This window comes from Trachurus japonicus, chromosome 9, assembly GCF_045865225.1.
Source record: "Trachurus japonicus isolate A0001 chromosome 9, Traja_1.0".
Lineage (NCBI taxonomy): Eukaryota > Metazoa > Chordata > Actinopteri > Carangiformes > Carangidae > Trachurus > Trachurus japonicus.
The window spans coordinates 16,375,858-16,391,840 of NC_140915.1; the positions used below are offsets into that span (position 1 = coordinate 16,375,858).

Genomic DNA, 15,983 nt, shown 5'->3' on the forward strand with positions numbered 1-15,983 from the left:
CCCCGAGTGTCGAGCTGCCCCCGCCTTCTGCCTGTACAAAAATGTCTGCAATATTAATGTGTAATATTAATGTGTCTTTAATCAAAGTGTTAAAACAATATAAAATCAACATTGTACGATAAAAGATACTCGTCAGTGATATACGTATTTTTACATGTGTGAAAAAATATATATGGAAAAACATGTAAACAGGCATATTTCTGAACATCAGGCAGTGTGGGGTCTCTTTGTTTTGGCACTTGGTTCCTTATTTCTTCACTGAGCAGCAGCCGAGGAGGAAAGTAGAGTACTCCTCTCTATCTCCTGGCTGATTTTAGAATAACATTTATTTGGTACAAGTCATTTTTATTTATTTATATTTACAGTGCTGGAAGAAAAAGCTTATTAGATGCCTCCACCTACCTATGAAATATAATGTCAACCAAGAAACCAAGCAGACCATACAAATGTTCCATGTTTATTCAGTAGATAATCCCATCATTTCCTTGAAAATTTTAAAGTATAAAATGCACTAACCCACACTAAAAGTCCCACAATTTGCAGCAGGTATTGGTGTGGTATTATTACAAGGGTGAGGTGTATGAGCAAATGCAAGACCACATGGTGATTGATCATCAATAACTATTTACATATCTCCCCACCAAAATAAAGTTGTGCCATTTAAGTTTTTCTTCTATTTTCTGAATCTGGAATCATGTCTCTGTAAAGTTCAGACTCACATACAACCAACATCAGAAACATAATCCAGGAACATGTGACATTTTATGGTCAAAAGTCAACAAATTATGTACCCATTTGATGTGCTTCTCTACAGTTTAATTTAGAGAAAGTCAACACAATGCATCTTATTGAAGAGGCCAACCAGGCATATGACCATGGGGCCCAAGCACTCAGAGGGCCCCATGACCCTAAAATAGACAGAACAGCTACAAAAGATAAAAACAATCAGAAAATACATAAAGACATACGACTAAAGCCGTAAATCAATCACATAATGATCAAACATCTCAAGTAGAACCAATAAAATATGGGGGGAAAGGACATAAAACAAACACAAAGAGAAACAAAATGACAAAAAAGAGACAACTACTATAAGATGCATGATGACAAGTAGTTGTCTCCTTTATATATGTAGCAAGATATTATGAAACCATTCATGACAATAAATATATTGCTTTGTTAAAAGAACACCCAGATCCACCCTTAAAGGTATGGTGTCTTATTAGATAACTGATATCAATGAAGATGCAGTGGCGTTACAGTTGAACTTCAGTAAAAACAACAGCAGGTGGCAGCATTGTACTGAGCAGCTATTGCTATTTACACGAGTCGAACTGGATTACCATCACTGAAGTTGCAACAGAATCGGGATGACTCAGTCCATGCATCTTTAATGATTTGCAAAAAACAAATACGGTGTAGGATTGTTGGTGGTTAACTTTTAAGTTATGGTCTTGTTATTTAAAGCAGCATCAGTTAAGAAACAGGTAAATGCTATATTATTTATTTATTTATTTATTGTGCATTTGATATGGGTAGTACAACATTTCAGCACAAGACACTCACAAAACCATTAATTTGGTATTCATTCTGCCTGAAAAGTGCTCAACGTGTGTGTGTGCCAACTTTATTTCCGGGCCGTCTTTCAAACTAGAGCTGTCAAACACACGGACGAAGGGGTTGTGCTCGTGCTCGTGCTGCTGCTGCTCCGTCATTCAGGAAGTCCAGACCAACTGACAGCACTTCGCAAAGTCACACACACACACACACACACACACGCACACAGACATCTTCAGAGTCGGACTAAATAAATGCCCTCGAAGTGCGTACAACAACGACGACTTCTACACAAGGTGAGCTGCTTTGGTTTAGTTGTTTTTTGGTCTTTTTTCCCCCGCTGTTGTTGTGTTGTGTTGTGCCGCTGTCACTGTGTTGTTGTTGGTGGTTGTTAGGTTTGTAACGGCTAACGTTACCAGGCAGCGCTCTCTTCACTAACTGAAATGGAATGGAACACTTCCTCTTGTCTCAACGGCTACGACACGAGCTACTACAACTGCGGCTGAAAATGTCACAGCGGTAAAGAGAGATAGAGAGAGAGGGGAGAGAGGACAGCGAAGGGGGGAGAGAGGAAAGAGAGAGAAAGAGAGAGAGAGAGAGGGGGAAAAGTGGATGTTAAAAGAAGAAGAAGAAGAAGAAGAGGGGAAAAAAACGAGTCGCGTTGCACCTGGAAGTTGGAAATGACCACAGTCAGTCAGTCGTCTGGGTTTCGACGTTGTTCGTTGTTTGAACGAACGCCACTTCTGGTGAGTAACGTTAACAGAAAGCAGCATCAGCTCGCTGGGGGTTAAGTGCGTAGGTTTGCTTCGTAACGGTGCATGATTGATTGATTGATTGATTGATTGATGTGTTTAGCAGCTGCACCTGCTGAATAATCTACGGTGGATTTTCTCTCTTTTTTGGAGGGGGGGATTTACAATATGTAACTGAAGGAGGAGAGACGCTTTCCTGTTTGGTTCGCTCCTCAAGAGGGGGGGGTGGTGGTGGTGGGTATGAAGAGCAAAAAAAAAAAGAAAAGAGGATGACAGGTTGTTGTAAGTGAGGTGTAAGGCTAATGTTGTTGTAATGTTGTTTTGTTTTTGTTGTTGTTTTTTGCACGCTACGTTTACGTTAGTTTTATAAGTGTGTGTCACTCACACATCCACAAAACGACTGTGGTACCGTCCATTACATCCTACCTACATTGTTGTGAGTGAGATTTTTTCTTTTTACTATCAACAGCAGAGAGAGTCACAATGGCTTTCAATGGAGACGGTGTAACGTCCACTACACTACACAACACATGACCCGCAGCCAGCAGCACCACAATTTCTTTTTTTTTTACTACGTCTCCCTGCAAACCGCGTATAACCTGCGTGCATGCATCCGTGACACTCGTATTGTAACGATCGCGCTTGCAATATTGATTTGCATTCATTTAATAGTCGTACGCCATTCATATTTTTTCACCACCTGCTTTTATAATAACTGCTTCCTGGCGTGAATCGCTGCAAAAGAAGGTCATCATCATCATCACTCAGGACAGTGAGTGAACGGTTAAATAAGCAGCGTTAAAAAAAAAAAAAGTAAATGTAGGGTAACGTGACGCGCTCGAAATGGCAGATGTAGAGAGAGAGAGAGAGAGCAAGCTGAGCAGTAAAACCCAAGCTGACCCAACATGATGTCATCTCTTGTGTGTTGTAGAGCGCATGAGTGAGAAGAGGCAGCTAGACCCGGGTTTCACTGCTAAACTGTGTCATTTGTAAAGATTTATTTTAAGAAGCCAGCCCACGCGATTTCAGGCACGGATCACCAGAATTTAATCCCATATTATGACATTGCACCTGCATGTCATTCAAATCAATTTATAGTATTTTTTTCTTTATAGCATTTCCTTCTGCTGAGAGACTGAAGTGTACATGAGAAATCCATATTCCACAGCTGGCATAATGCTGAGTAAGTAGTGTCAAACTTAAAGAGAATACGTTTTTGTTTTGTTTTTAACTTATGTCAGCCTTTGTGCTTTCCTTTACAATCCTGTAGCTGCTGATGTCTTTAGTCAAGAGTGTCCTACTTTTTTGGTTTTGCAGCCTTTTTCGTTCAAAGGGCACAGGACGGTTGTGCAAGTACACTGCCCTTTTGATATCACTCATACCCAGGATGTTCATAATTTGGCGACACACTTCCTTATTAGTGATCAGCATGTGTGGCAGGTCAGTGTTTTATGATTTTACACTGATTGTGCCAGTTAAAGGTAAATGTTTCACTCATCCACACACACACACACACACACCGATACAGGATAGGTAGGTGTTGTTGCCAGACCAGTGGCGATAACAAAGGTTATGCTCAGCTGCACTAAAGGCTTGTTTCTTGTAACTGAACCCAATTGAGGTTAGCCACATCTGGTGAGGTAAAGGCTTTTTATAGTGCAGGTTGTGAAACGCGAAACTCCTCAAGACCAAAAGTCAAAGGGCTAAGAGATTGAAGAGTCTTGTCTAACAAGGCTGATAACTGCTAGACACACAGGTGACACAGATCAGATCTCTGTAGTGTGACAACAAGCTTCCTCTAGACTTGTCATGAGCATATTGCTGCACCGCCGTGTCTTTTTAAAGAGATGTGTGAGAGATTATGGAGACATTAGCCAGGGGTCGTCCTCTCATGAATTTGCACAAATCCCTTTGAGTAGCAGTGTGTGTGTGTGTGTGTGTGTGTGTGTGTGCAACTTGATGGATGCACTGGGAAAGGACACATCAGCTGCTCCTGACAATTGGCTGATGTGGCTGTCAGACACAGGGGATGAAGGGTGGGGGGGTGTGAGCTGGTCACGCTCCCACTGAGGCCATTTTCTCACCAGAGGCACATTTAAATTTAAATTATGTTCAAGGTCAGGCTTCATTTAAATTGTGAAACATGTTTTTAACATGTTTTTTTTAATGGCGTGTACTGCTGGCAACATGCTACCTGAAGAGAGATTTTGTCGAATCATAGAAATCTTGATTCTTTGCCGTCCGGTCAAAGAGATGATCTCAGCGCAGTTAAACCTCTTTTTCTAAGCCTCTCCGCGAGCAACAGCCGCGGCCGGAGGCATTATGTTGTCAGGTTGTCTGTCTGGATGTACGTGTCGTGTGCATGTCCCATTCTTGTGAACACAGGATCTCAGTCAGGCCTCGAGGGAGTTTCTTCAAATTTGGTACAAACGTTCGCATGGATGCCCGGATGAATGGATTTGAATTTTGTGATGTTTCATACAGAAATTACAACATTATTTACCATTAACGTCCAACAGGATAAAATGAAGTGATGACATTTTATATGCAAAGGAGCAAAGGTCAGCTTCTCCTTCTATAAAAAAACACTTTCATTGCTGTAATTCAGGAACATTAGGTGGCATTTCCATTTCACTATTGATCAGGCAATTATCTCTCTCTATTGATCATTTAACTGCCCAATGAACCTTTCTTTTTCATGAGGAAATGCATTTTTGCATCTTTCATTCATCACAAGTTTAAAGTATTACATAAGCCTACCTGTTTGGCTCTGTTTGTGAAGTGTTGCTTTCACAAAAATGTTGCAGACTTTCACTCTGCAGAGTCTGAGGACCTTCTATTTGAAATCTGCATAGAAAACATAACAAATTAGGCAAAGACAGACGTATAAGAGGACCTAGAACAATCAGAAAATCTCAGTATTTAACACGGCTGCTGACAACAATGTGTCTTGAGAGATACAGATGTAAAGATTGCCTTTCCAACTCAGAGTGGTTCAGTACTGTTATGAGAGGCTGGCAAGGGGCCATGATGGCAATTATGGAGATATTAGACAAGAATGCAGTAGCCTGTAGTAGGTGTTTGATGCAACAGATGATGAACCTGGACAGGGATCTACATGAAAAGCCTCAGGCGTCTGTGGGAGTGAGAGAGAATTTCCCTTGAAATTACTTCGAAGTTTCGATGCCAAAGTATACCAATAAAACTGAGGCTATAAAAACTTCTAGGTATATATATATATATATAAATAAAAACTCAAAACAAACAGATTTTGGATCTTGATTTGATGAACAGAGTATTCTTTGGGTATTATGTTTGCTGCTTTGTATGATAAATAAGTAATGATGCAAAAATCAAGATAGGCCTACTTCCCCTCTCATCCCGTTTCTATTGTCAGACAGCTGAAAACATATATAAAATACCATGGTAACCAGCTGTTGTGTTGTGTTATTCCAATGTTGATGATGTACTGACTGACCCTGCTGCCGGTCGGATGGCTCCTGTGATGGTGAAGTAGCCTGGCAGGGCTTAATGTCAAAGGCCTGTACTGTGTGTGATTGAACACTGGAAATGCGCAGGTAGCATAAAGTTGGCTTCATATCATTATTGCTACACAGCACACATGGATCTGTCTGTGCAAGCTTGTGACATCGATTAACGTGTTGGTTCAGGAAGGTTAGAAGAGGGGAGAAAAAAAGGTGTTTTTAAATTCAGTCAGCTTAGTGTGGACTTGGCTTGACACGACCAGCAGACCTGACATTGGTGGTGGTGGTGGGTGGGGGTTTAAACGCCTGGCAGCAGCCGTAATCATGTCCCGTTCTGTAAAGCAGGTTGGATAATCTGGGTGTGAGTAAAGTTGAAAACGTAAAAAGCAGAAAAATGCGATGGGTGCCCTCTCCTCTCCCAACTATTTCCCATCCAAAACTTTCTGGGAGCTGGGGCTGTTAAACACCTCTTAGAGTGAGGTCACACACCAGCATTTATTATGACAGCAACATTTTTGCACAAAATCCATTTAATCTGAATACAGTGATTAGTGGATTTGCTCATGGAGGCAGCAAATCCACGGAAAAGCTTTTCAATTGCATAGGAAGAAGGCAAAGCAGCATGATATAGAGAACAGTGTGAAGGATGTCCCCGAATTTAGTGACCAGATTCAAAACCAACATGGTGGTGGGGGGGTGTTTAAAAAAAAAGAAGGAAGATGCTGGTTCAAGTCTGTTGTTTTGTTTTTGGCGGCTTGTTTTAATTTTAGTTTCAGTCTAGTCTTTGTGTCAAACTGTCATTTTAGTTTTTATTAGTTTTAGTCACGTTCATATTATTTTTGTCAAGTCGACGAAAACTCCTTTCCTCTGGTTTCTGCAGATCTGTCATCATCTGGGATACATAGTAAAGACTCTATAGGACCGTCAAACGTGTGGCCCGTGGGCCAAAGCCAGCCCACCAGAGGGTCCAATCTTTGCTGTGAAATTTGCCAAAAATTACAAACAAGACAGACATAATATTGTTGAAATTGCATGTATTTTTCTCAGGAAATTCCAGGTTGTTAAAAATGTTTTGTAAAATAATAGCTATTAACTGTAAACATATAATACTTGTACTTCTTTGCACGAAATTTTTTTATCATCTCATTATTTATAGGTAATTATGCTATTATTTTAATCGTCCGGCTCACTTGAGATTGAATTACGCTGTATGTGGCCCCTGAACTAAAATGAGTTTGACACCAGTGCTCTAGAAGTTTATCAGTAACAACGAACAGGCCATGTTGTAAAGCAAAGTTACAATTGTTGGAGTGTGACCTCTATGAGCCTGTTTTAGCTTCTCCTTCACAGTTCTTCTAATGTGCTCTATTGCCTAATGCAATCTCTTTCAGTCTTTGCTGCTGAATCCGGACTTGTCTAATTTAAGAACAACCAGAGGGCACACATGCTGGCTTGTGGCCTTACAGAACCTAGGAGGACTGTTTTAATTAGCAATAAAACAGTGTCTTGGACAGACACCCCCTCCTACTCCCTCCTTGTCCCAGGTATTATTATCCAGCATGTGATGTCTTGTCTTTCCAGGTTGTGTTCGGTTCATCCCCGTACTCTTGCGTGGGGTCATTTGGATGTCAGAGTTAACAAGTTTACATGCTTGTGCTGTCGAGGAACCATGACGGGCCCACTGCTAGGCCCATATGTCTTATGGCTCGCCACCAACCCTGTAATGAGTTTACTGGCTGTGTGTGTGCTCGGTCAGCTCAGCATATCTGCTAGCTAGACAGCCATTATGATGTTTTCCAAAAAAGATGAAAAACCTTTGATGCCAGTGAGGGGGTGGGGGTGGGGGAAGGCTTGGCAGCTCCTTTGCTTTGCATCTAGGGCAACCTGTTGAAGTGAAAAATGCACATTGCTCCTCCTCCCTGCTGACTAATCCACCTCAGCATCTCTCTCCTCAGCTGTCTGCTGAAAAGCGACGGACTTTTCTCAACTTCCACGTGACAGGAGGTTGACTTTTGAAAAATATATTAGAGGATTGTCAGTTTAGCCGGTGCTACACCAGTTTGGTGGTTCATGCCATGGTAGCAGAGCGCATCAAATATTAAAGCGCTGCTGTCAGGCTTAATGTTCTGCAGTGATCTGGTTTAGCATGTCTAATATAGGAATGCTGTCTCAGATGACAAGGAGAATTATGCCCTCCCTACCCCCACCTCCCCTCTCCTCTTCCAGCAGATATGTTCATGCGTACCGCCTTTAATGATGATTTCAAAAGACAGCAAAACTCTGCAGCACTGCGCGAGATTGTGATCTTGTGAAGCATGCAAGAACCAGCGCAGATATTTGGTAGCAGGATTAATCTATAGCACCAGTAGCGCTTTATTTAATTACCAAAACATGAGCACTAAATTCACACGAATGTGTTCACAGCGGGTGGATCCCTATAAGCCTTTTTCCGGTGGGCATCACTGCAATGTTTGTAGCCAAGATATAGACTCAACCATCAATCTTCTTGGTTTAATTAAAAAAGTGTGTTCATAAAAACCACTTGAAGATCATCAGCTCCCAAGGAAAACGTCTTTTTTGAATAGAGGTACACGAAGGCCCAAAGGACCAAGTCATCGTCAGAAACTCTTTCATCAGCATTTATTTTTGGGTACGTTGTTTGCACCACTCAGTGTGTTTACATGCACAGCTAAGTCGAGCTATGCTCATAGCTCGATTTGAGTTTCTCGTCGGACTTCTGTCCTTGTCCCAGTTTACATGCAACAGGGAAAATTGAATAACTGGCAGTGTCCGCCTCCCCATTTCCATTAAACTATCAATTAAAGACAAAAATGCCCGAAAAATATACTTAAAAAAAACGTTCTAGACTTAAGTTCCTGACCAGATGTGCCGGTTTGTGCCAGGTTGGGACAGAAAATAGGTAGCCTATAGCCTATACAAATGACATGGGTTGGGTCTTTTTTAGTTTATTATTATTTTATTTTTTAATATAAAACACATCTGAGATGCAGTCAATCAGCGCTGATGCAACTTTAAAAAAAATTTCTTTGCCGGGTTCGGGCCTGCTTCTGTGCTACACTTTGTGTCATCTTTACTGTTGTAAGGCATGCGCACACATGCATTGTTCAGTCAAGGCATATACATGCAGAAGAAAATGGTGGGTGTCTCAGTCGGATTTGGAGAAGTCCGGTATTAGTTGGACTAACGTGTTTACGCACTTTAGTTGTCCAGTTATAGTCGGATTAAGGCAATAATTCGTTTTTTTTTCAACAGTCATGTAAACGTACTGACTGACCATGAGAGGAGTGGCGGGGAAAAATGTTAAAATGGATCTAGTCATGGCCCAGCAGCTGGTGCAGACCTGAGTCATGGCCTTGGTCTACTGAAAGCTGTTGTGGAGCGGAGGAAGTCACGGCCCAACAGATGTCTCATCAACAAATGCCTCCCCAATGAGTGTGCCACTTCTGCCGATCGCTCGCCACTTTGTGCTGCTGGAAAATTGTCTTGGTCTGACCGTCTTGTTTGGATCTTTGGCAGGCGGTGGGATCCAGCTGTCGCCCACTGAACAGCTGAAAATACAGTGCATGTTAGAGGACATTTATTGTGGCTTGTGTCTGGAGGCACATGCCAACCTTTATTCACCTGGCAAGTCTATTCCCCCTCCCCTTATTTCAGACTCTCTGCTAGCGTGACATCTGGATTAACTTGTTTACCACATGCAATATTGATATGCTATAGTCCACAATGCAGAACAGATTAGTTGTTAGATACGTCATTTCTTTCATGTGCATTACATGGCCTGTTCTTCTCTCCTTTGTTTTCTTCCTCAAGCGTACGAAACCCCTTTGTCATAAGAGAGGCATTTTGGCAAGTCAGCCTGACTGGGTGTGGGAGGTTAGCACGAGCAACTTGATTACAGCCCTTCATTAGAAGCGCGCCTCCAATCCTTTGGCGAGGTTGCAGCTGTGACCATGAGTTGGCCCTCTCCTACCCCCCCCACCCCTCCTCTTTTCAAACCCCATTATGTCCGGCTGCATCTGTCTCCAGCTCTCCTGTGAAATCTGCAAGCCTGCCTCTGCTCTTCCATGACTAGGCCAAGTTGGAGAGCTGGGGAATTATGAGCAGCCATCATCATCACCCAAAGAGACATTACCAATGCTGATGGCTGACTTGTGTTATCTCTGCCCACCACCACCACCATCACCACTACCCCTCCTGGGTCTGGGGCTTAATTTAGCTCGGCAGAATGAAGGAAAGGGCTTAGGCAGGCGTATTTTTAGAACTACATGGTTTCTCTGTAATAGGGGTCTTTAAAAAATTGAAAGTGTCATGTCATGGGCCTACAATTTGCGTCCATTCTTGCTGACTCTCTCTCTCCCCCCAGCATGCAACCGACTGGCTGGGAAAAAAAACTAGATGCGATGCTAGCTTAGCGATGTGGGGTATGTCAGCAAAGCTTAGGATGCGTAATTGTGATGGACATGTTTGCTGATGTGAGTGGGGGGTGAGGTAATACACTGCAGCACACTGGTCTATTTTTGGGAGCTTCCTTTGCCTGCCCAAAGTGATTCTGTGTCTCGCAGTTCGACATCATAATTTAGAAGATGTTTCTGAACCTCTTTTTTTAAAGAGGAACTATGCAGCATTTTTAGCTTAACTATGCTACATTTTTACCTTGAATAAACAGTTTTGGAGTAATTGTGCTGGTTAAATAAATGACTTGCTATGAGGAAGAATGGATGCTCTCTGTCTTCCACTTAGCGTCTCTTGGCTGAAAAACAAACCTTGTAAGATCAGAGCCGCTGACCCGGTGTCCCAGCTCTCGTCTCTGCGGCACCGCGACACAAACATGCCCCGTAACCCATAATTTCTTGTTTATGACAGATTAAACTACACAAATATACACATTGTAACATCGTATGTGATATATAACGTAATGTACCGCTCTATTGATTGATTTCTGGACGGTTTTGTTGTAAACAAATGCACATGGCCAGGAGGAGGGTTAGCAAAACATTGGAAAAACGACCAGACTTGCCTTAATTAAACAGCTTTGGAGTAATCGTGATGGTTGAATAAATGACTTGTAACTTGTTACAGGGAGAATGGAGGCTCTCATCCTTTCACGTAGCATCTCTTGGCTGAAAACCAACCATGTAAGATCAGAGCCTCCGCCCCGGTGTCCCAGCTCTCGTCTCTGCAGCACCGCATAATTTTTTATGAAAGATAAGACTACACAAATATACATGTCGTAACATTGTATATGATATATAACGATATGCACCGCTCTACTTGATTTCTCGACGGATTTGTTGTAAACAAATGCACATGGCTGGGAGGAGGGTTAGCAACACAGAAAAGCGACCGGACTTGCATAGTTCCTCTTTAAGTGTCATCATTTCACTGGCGTGGCTAAGGTTGAGCACTTTGTGGTCAACGCAACAATGTGGCTCTGTGGTGGTCAGTCAGTGCTGGCAGCTTGACATTATTTAATGATTGCTGACAGGCTTTGATTTCACGGCATTACCGAATGGGCGCAGGGGTTTTTACGGGTGATGTCGCCTGGCAAGATCACGCTGAACCTTTTTGGTTCTGTCTGCCACTGAAACCTGATGTAAATGCTTGATAACTCCTCATCTATTGGCTCCCACAGTGTGTGTCTGTGTGCAGCCAAAACCCACCCCATCCCCCCTCCTAGTCCCAAGAGAAACTAGGCCTTTGCCCAAGCTCTGTGCATCCCTAATGCTGTGACTGGACAGCCTCCATTGGGTCAAGTGGAGATTTGCCTCTGATGAATCTGGGGGAGATTGCGTTGTGCTGTCACAAGCCCAGCAGTGAATCAGGCTAAATGTGACTTTTATTTTTTATTTTTTAGTTAAGTCTGTGCCTCAGCCTGGCTGAATAATTTATTTGCAGGATTCCCCCCCTCCCTCCCTCCCCACCACCACCACCACCACCGACAATGATTTCAAATGCAAGACGACATCAAGGCTATAGCAAAAGGTTTCACGGCTGGACAGCGCAGCTATTTTAACCCCTGATTCATCAGACTGGATGTAAATAGTGTGTCATATTGCATGAGGGAGCATGGGCGTTTGTCATGAGGGAAAAAAAAGGCATGCAAAGCGAGCCGAAGCAAGTGCTTCTGCCACCCTTTTCTTGCTTAACAGTCCATATTAGGACGGCTTTGCATGCCTTTTTGAACCCGCAGAGCCTGAGGTTAAACTGAACAATTGTCCAATTAAACTGTGACTCGGAGGAAACTCTGCCAGCGAACACCCCGCCCCTCTACTTCCCTCACTCATTCTTGTTTCCTCTCTCACTGCCGCGCGTACGTACACACAAACACACACACACAAGTTCTCATCGTACACAAACACAAATGAACCAGATGTGCAGCGCTACAAAGCCAGAGGAGCCGCGGACCTTTAGGATAATTGCAGGGGATGATAACGTCCCAGAGGGCAAATGAGGAAATGGTTAAATTATCAGGCTGTGAGGTTTATCAAAGAAGCTCATTCACGCACACACCCTTCCTGGCTTTTCATAGACAGCAGCTTTTTATGACTCGTTGTGTGTCCAGCTATTGTTTCTTGGTGTGATACAAGGGTCGGGGGGGGGGGGGGGGGGGGATGTCAGATAGAAAAGCCTGTTGTACATTCTTAATCAATTCATAGTGAAGGAACAGGAAGCAGGCCAATATTACTGCCGGGTTGGATTTCAAGGCTCGAGTTTCTGTTCTCACCAATAATCACAGGCTGGATTTTGCTGTTGATATCATCTCGATGATCACTGAAACCCATGAGAGAATTACGTAGTCTGGACGGACGTTATGACTTAGTTTTTTTTTTTGTAGTTGTACAGAAAATTACCAAGTGAGACAATTGCATCCGACGCACCCTGACAGCCTCGCACACAAGAGCTTTTGTTTTTGTTTCTTTCCCAAACATACACAGTACAGTTTAGTTGAAACCTTGTGACGGACGACGGCATCGTCAGCGGGAGGGGAGATCGCTGCATTTCATTAAAAACAAGATGGTCTGTTCACTACATAAACTGAAAGCCCAAAGCAATGTAAAGAAATAATAAATGGAGAATTTGCAATCGGATCCCTTGTGGATTATCCACTTTCGGTCTTTGCCGTCTAAGTGGTGTGATGTCCATGTGAGATAACAGAGGAGCATCCTGTTTTTCTTTATCTGTTGTGGGATAAACCACTCGGCTTATTGTGCAGATGCCTGACAAACTTTATCTGAGTTGTGTCGGCATCTATCGGACCAACCTTAACACACACATGTTCCCTTTCATTCAGATTTATAGGCTTCTAAATAAAAGGTTCCCATTATTAATTTACAATCCCTCTTTCTTTTGCTGAGAAATATTTGCAATATAAAGATTTCACTGATGAATTATTGATTGGTAACACGCGTAGAACTGCGGGGCCTTGTGGGTTCATTGGGGCCGTGACGTCTGATCCGTGTGTGCACACTGGTGAGATCAGACTTGCATAGCTAAAGTGGAAGATGTCGTGATAGTGAAAATTTTACTGGAAGGAACCAGTGTCCGCTATCCAAACCCCGTTTTTCCCAAAGAGACAGGGCGTGAGAGGTTGCAGAAGAAGTTAACGGTTGGATCCCACCAGGAAGAGCGGGCCTGGACCAACAGTGAGCGTTAGAGATGAAGGAAAAAGAGAAAGAACAAATGAAGAACACGCTGTGTCATCATGTCTAATAATTGATCATATGATTAGGCAATGATTAAATCTGTAACCTTGCAATTACACAAGTGCTGAAACAATTAGCTGATTGTCAGTCAACAAAATTAATTAAACACCTGATTAGCAAATATCTCAATCTCCCAAATAGTTAAATACCTAAATGGTTGATAAAAGAAACAATTTCTCGTTGTTGAATGCTGAACATTGAATGAAAGTTTTAAAAAAAAAAAGGGGAAACATTTCCACACACACTAAAATACCCATTCAAACAATGACCTTAGTAGAGAAGCTATTTGGGTTACTGTATTAAACAACATAACTGTAATGGAGGTGATACCTTCAAGGCATCTATGTGAGTAAAATCTGTCCACAGGCCTGACATTACATTTTTTATACTCCCCCTGTGTGTGTGTGTGAGTGTGAGTGTGTGTGTGTGTAAAAGAGGCTTGGATGAATCAGTACAGATCTAAAAGAGGAAGGGGGAGGCTAAGTTCTGAGCCTGAATTAATTCCCAAACTAATTGCGGGCAGACTTTACAGGGGATAAAAAGCCCGAAATCCTAAGGCCTACAAAAACCCATGGGCCCTCTCCCACTCTGTGTAAACCCCAGTGATGATGTACATAATTTATACTGTCAGTGTATATTTGAAAAAGAAGAAGAGGAAGAGAGGCAAAACACAGGGGAAATGACTCAGTGGCCTAGATGCATGTTTCCTTTTTGGGGTTTCCTCTGCTTAATTTCCTCCCCTCTCGTCTTTCTCTTTCATTTCGGCTGATCTTTTCATTTTATTTGAGGCAGAAGGAGTGCAGGAGCGTTGTAGTTGTAGTAGGTTAGCATGCTCCCTCCGTCTGTGTGGCGGCATCCATGCACCGAGGCGTTAAACAGTTAGATGAGGCAAATTACCCACCGTCTTCTCAGGCACTTCTCAGCTGACGTGCTGCGATGATCAAGACGTTTCCGTGTCGTCGTGACACACTAACGGCTCCTCCACCACCGCCACCACGCCGATCAAATGAGAACAACAGGGGCACTGTGTCATGCAAGCGTTTCGGTTTTGAAAACAAAAGTTTGTGGTGTTCGTGTTTGTCTGGAACCGCTCGCAGAGGCAGGAAACGGCAATTCAGCTCAATTCAATTTACTTTATGTGGAGCTACATGCATTATCTCAGAGCATATAAGGCAAGACCTGACGATATTGTAGAGGGAGAGAAACTCGACTGATGAGCAAGGACGTCGCAATGGTGAAGAAAGAGGGAAAGAAGAAAAGTCTGAACAGGAAGAGACCTCCAACAGAAGTAACAGACTCAGGGTGGGCGGCCGTCTGCTCTAATCAGTTGGGTTGAGAGGAGACAACAGAGTGAAAGCTGGAGCAGCTGTACTGTTGTATTCAAGTACTATCAGACTGATTGTTATAATTACTGTAGGGCTGCACGATGTGCAAAAAAAAAAAACATCATGCAGGCAGTCGTTTTTTGCTTTTCATTTATTTTCACTATAAAAGAAAATATATAAAATTGATTATGTCACTTTAAAGGTCAAGTGGGTAATAATTGGCAAGGTTTATTGGCAAAATCTGAATATACTACCCATGAACATATTTGTATAAGTGTATAATAGCTATAAAATAAAATTTGTTTGGTTTTCGTAGCCTTATTATTCTTTAAAGGGTTTTGCTTTAGAGAGTGTCGCCATCTTGCGCCGCCATGTTTGTACGGCAGCCCGAACGGAAAATCCAGTCAGCCAGAGAGCGCGTTTCACGGGTTTCATGCGGTTGGTTTATTTATGGACGCGAAACTCGTGAAACGTGCTGGATTTTCCGTTCGGGCTGCCGTACAAACATGGCAGCGCGAGATGGCGACACTCTCTAAAGCAAGACCCTTGCAACGAAGAAAAAGGTGGTAGGAAAGAAAAAGGAGGAGGAAACAGCAGAGAGTGAGTTAGTCGGTAGAGAATAGTGAAAAGTTTTTGAGTTATGATGCATATATATTTCCGTACAAGTTTTTTTGTCTTCGGACTTTGCCAACGGGAGGGGTGAGGGCTGCAGTCGAGAATCTGAGCACTAGATGTCACGGTTTTCCCCCCTTTTTACACACTGGACCTTTAAGTTTGAGAATATAATTCGCTGGCCCGGGCGTCTCTATAGCAACACAACACTTACTGTGCAACAATGTTTTGACACATTCATTGTTTTATTGATGTTAATGATAATAATAGTTATACATGCTGTATGGATGTGATACTGCCGTTAACTGATGGCACCAACTAAGGCTCCCAGCGATGCATTTAATGGTCGCAGGACATTTGTATTCTGTCTGTTATGAAGCTGACAGCTGTGAGAGTCCTGGCCATAAATGTATAACCGTGAATCACAAATATCCCCCGCCCCGTGAGGCCCTGGCGAACGGCTTGCATGACATCATCGTTTTCCCTCCAAGAACATGGCCTTCAAGAAAAGTCAGAGAGGGCGTCTCA

At 42.8% G+C, this 15,983-nt stretch overlaps 1 protein-coding gene across 2 annotated transcripts in view; it reads left to right on the plus strand.

Moving 5' to 3' along the window:
• The first annotated feature begins 1,726 nt into the window (after positions 1-1,726).
• Positions 1,727-15,983, plus strand: part of taok3a (TAO kinase 3a) — an 85,731-nt gene continuing 71,474 nt past the window's right edge. For both annotated transcript variants that reach the window (XM_085786252.1, XM_085786253.1), the window contains exon 1: positions 1,727-1,853. The gene's annotated coding sequence lies outside the window, so the exon portion shown is untranslated. The remainder of the gene's footprint in view (positions 1,854-15,983) is intronic.